This window comes from Urocitellus parryii, chromosome 5, assembly GCF_045843805.1.
Source record: "Urocitellus parryii isolate mUroPar1 chromosome 5, mUroPar1.hap1, whole genome shotgun sequence".
Taxonomy (NCBI): domain Eukaryota; kingdom Metazoa; phylum Chordata; class Mammalia; order Rodentia; family Sciuridae; genus Urocitellus; species Urocitellus parryii.
Window position 1 is genome coordinate 119,212,373 of NC_135535.1, and position 4,655 is coordinate 119,217,027.

Sequence of the window (4,655 nt, forward strand, 5' to 3'; positions counted from 1 at the left end):
TGAACATAGATGCAAAAATTCTCAATAAATTTCTTGCATATCGAACACAAAACATATCAAAAAGATCATGCATCAGAAATAATTGGGATTCATCCCAGGGATGCAAGGTTGGTTCAACAGACTGAAATTAATAAATGTAATTCAACAGATCAATAGACTCTAAGAATCATATGATCATCTCAATAGATGCAGAAAAAGCATTTGACAAAATACAGCACCCTTTCATGTTCAAAACACTAGAAAAACTAGGGATAACAGGAACATATCTCAATATTGTAAATGCTATCTATGCTAAGCCTCAGGCCAACAACATTCTAAATGGAAAAAAAAAATTAACGGCATTCCCTCCAGAAACAGGAACAAGACAGGTATACCCTCTTTCACCACTTCTATTCAACATAGTTCTTGAAACATAGGCTAAAGCAATTAGAGAGATGAAAGAAATTAAAGGGTTATGTACAGGAAAAGAAAAACTTAAATTAGCAGTATTTGCTGATTACATTATTCTATACCTAGAAGACCCATAAAGCTCCACCACAAAACTTCTAGAAGGAGTAAATTGATTAAGCGAAGTAGCAGAATATAAAATCAACACCCATAAATCAAAGGCATTTCTTTATATCAGTGACAAATCCTCAGAAAGGGAAGTGAGGGAAACTGCCCCATTTACAATAGCCTCAAAAAATAAATAAATAAAATACTTGTGTATCAACTTAATGAAGAGGTGAAAGATCTATACAATGAAAACTACAGAACCCTAAACAAAGAAATCAAAGAAGACCTAAGAATATGGAAAGGCCTATTTTGCTCTTGTATAGGCAGAATTAATATTATCAAAATGACCATACTACCAAAAGCACTATAGAGATTTAATGCAATTCTGATCAAAATCCTAATGACACTCCTCATAGAAATAGAAAAAGCAATCATTATTTTTTTCTGAAAAAAATAAGAGACCCAAAATAGGTAAAGCAATCCTTAGCAGGAAGAGTGAAGCAGGTGGCATTGCAATACCAGATCTTAAACTATACTAAAGAGTAATAGTAACAAAAACAGCATGGTAATGGCACCAAAATAGACTGGTAGAACAATGGGACAGAATAGAGGACACAGAGACTATCCCACAAAATTAAAATTATATTAGATAAAGGTGCCAAAATCAAGCATTGGAGAAAAGATACCATCTTCAGCAAATGGTGCTAGGAAAACTGGAAATCCATATGTAACAAAATGAAATTAAACCCCTATCACACACCATGCACAAAACTCAACTCAAAGTTGATAAAGAAATTAGGAATTAAACAAGAGATTCTGTGTCTAACAGAAGAAAATGTAGGCCCTAATATTTATCATGTTGGATTAGGCCTCAATTTCCTTAGTAAGACTACTATGGCACAAGAATTAAAACCAATCAATAAACGGGATGGAATCAAACTAAAAAAGTTTCTTCTCAGAAAGGAAAAAAAACAATTTGTGAGATGAACAGAGTGCCTTCAACCTGGGAGCAAATTTTTACCCCTCACAGCAGAGAGAGCACTAATCTCTAGGGTATATAAAGAACTCAAAATGCTAAGCACACACAAACACACAGACAAAAATAATAATAATAATAATAAATAAAAATAACCCAATCAATAAGGACCTAAACAGACATTTCCCAGAAGAGGATATACAATCAACCAACAAATATATGAAAACATGTTCATCATCTCTAGCACTTAGAGAAATGTAAAAGGTAGTATCATAAGAGACACTGCAGAAATACAAAGGATAATTGGAAATTATTTTGAAAACTTATACTACTCTAAGATATCATATCACTCCAGTCAGAATGGCAGCTATTATGAAGATAAACAACAATAAGTGTTGCTGAAAATGTGGGGGAAAAGGCACACTCATAGATTGCTGGTAGATCTGAAAATTGGTTCAGCCAATATGGAAAGCAGTATGGAGATTCCTTGGAAATCTGGGAACGGAACCACCATTTGAACCAGCCAACCTCTCCTCAGTCTATACTTAAAAGACTTAAAAACAGCATTCTACAGGGACACAGCCACATCAATGTTTATAGCAGCAAAATTCACAATATCTTAACTGTGGAGCCAACCTAGATGCCCTTCAGTGGATGAATGGATTAAAAAATGTGGCAAATATACACAATAAAATTTTACTCAGCAATAAAAGAGAATAAAATCATGGCATTTGCAGGTAAATGGATGGATTTGGAGAAGATAATGTTAATTGAAGTTAGTGAATCTCCCCCCCCCAAAAAAATGCCCAGTGTTTTTTTTTTCTGAAATAAGGAGGTTTACTCACAGTGAAGTAGGGAGGGGGAGCATGGGAGGAGTTGATAAATTCTAGATAGGGCACAGGGGTGAGAGGGAAAGGGAGGGGGCAGCGGATTACCAAGGACAGTGGAATGTGATAGACATCATTATCCAAAGTCCATGTATGAAGATATGAATTGGTGTCAACATATTTTATATACAACCAGAGATATAAACAATTGTGCTGTATACGTGTAATAATAATTGTAATGCATTCCATTGTCATTTATTTTTTTAAAAAATCATGAAAAAAAAGAATGGCAACCAAGAAAACAAATAATGTCAGCTGGGGTTTTGTCTCAGCAGTAGTGCTTGCCTAGCTCGTGCAAGGCACTGGGTTCAATCCTGAGCACCCATAAAAATACATAAATAAAATACAGGTATTGGGTGCAACTACAATATTTGGGGTAAAAATGGGAGTTCATGGTTATGAATCTAATGTATGAAACAGATGTCAAGAGCTTTGTAATGTTTTGAACAACCAATAAAAAAAAGAAGAAGAAAAAGACAAATAATGTTGCCAAGCATGGTGGCAAATGCCTGTTATCCCAGTGGTTCAGGAGGCTGATGCAGGAGGATCACAAGTAAAAAGCCAGCTTGAGCAAAAGCAAGGCACTCAACAATGCAGTGAGAACCTACCTCTAAAAAATACAAAATAGGGACGGGGATGTGGTCAAGTTCAATCCCCATTAGACCCCCCCCACCCTAACTGCAAATAAAATAATGCCTTAATAGGAACCTATGTGGGTGAAGAAACAAGAATACTCCTCTAGCCCTTTGTTATGTGAAAACAACAAATAGATTTTCCTGAGGCATTACAATGACAGGCAATAGATGCAGTACATGATTCCTTCCACTGGGGAGACATGCTACAATGGGAGTGGTCAGTCAGATGTTTATGGACTTTGGAACATTAAATGGCACCCACCAGCTCTCCTGCAACTACTCTCTCTACACCTCCAATAACTCCAGAAGAGTGCTACCACCACCCATCTTACAACCTGATCAACATTGGAGATCATACCCAGGGGGAGACTGGACACAAGATTTTACCCATATGCCCTAGTACACAGGATAGAATATCATAATAATCCATATATATATTTACAGGGTGGCTACAGACTTTCCTTTTAGGGAGAAAAGGAATAGGAGGTGGCAAAGGTATTCCTAAAGGAAATCATCCCCAGTTTGGCTTCCAAAGATCTCTACAAGGTGACAATGGTCAAGATTTCAGGGCACAATTTACCCAGCGAGTAGCAAAAGCACTGGAGATATAGTATTCTCTACATTCCAATAAGCACCATTTTCTTCCAGCAATATAAAAAGTGCCAATCATTCCCTTAAGAGGACTTCAGATAAGTTGTCAGGCAACATCCACAACTGAATAAATTTGTAACCCATTGGCCTTAAGAGAGTTAGAAATACTCTAAAAGTTAATCTGATGTTACATCCATATGAGCTATCAGCAAATATAATCATAAACCCAAAAGTGAATCAGATTCTGCACTACCTGATTGATCTGGGATGAGTTCAGGCCACAGTCCAAGAATGAGGAAATGCCTGTTGGTCATGCTCAGTAAATCCCATAGAGATCCACAAGAAAGGAAAGCCAGGAGACCAAGTTCTTATTGAGACCTGGAAAGATATGAAGCCATCAAAACAGCTACAACCTAGATTGAAGGTACCTTACACCATCATTTTAGCTCCCTCTATGGCCATAAAGGTACTCAGCATAACAAGTTGATCAATCTCTCTTGGGAAAAAACCCTCCCTCAGGATTCTAAAGATATTCAAAGCTCACACACAGCTTCACAGAATTCATCCTGTGCCCTGTGAACTTCCTGAAGACCTCTACTCACTGTTCTGGCATTATAACTCCTCAAAAATATGTACTTCATAATTATTAAGTGATGTTTGCTTGCTCTCTTTGCTACTTCACTTCTGCCTTATTACAACTTCTACAAGTAAAAGCAGTGACTAAAGCCTTTAATCTCTCCTCTTCTTGGCTGTGCCCTTCTGAAGCCAGACCAAAATTAGTTTTTACTGAGTCTCTGAAAACAATGAGTTGAGAAACAACTCTTCAACTTCCTCTTAAGTTATTAAAGTTCCCAAATGAAGCTACAGAAAAAAAAATTCTCTCAACATCCCTTGCTCTTATGGAGCAATATTCCATATCCCATCACTAATTTTAGCATCCCAGATATGGTGTGTGTGTGTGTGTGTGTGTGTGTGTGTGTGTGTGTGTTTTCTCACAGCCATCTCCCCAGTCCCTTCCTTGTACCCAGCCCTCCCATTCTTATGGATGAGCCCACTGGCCCTTTCTAAGGC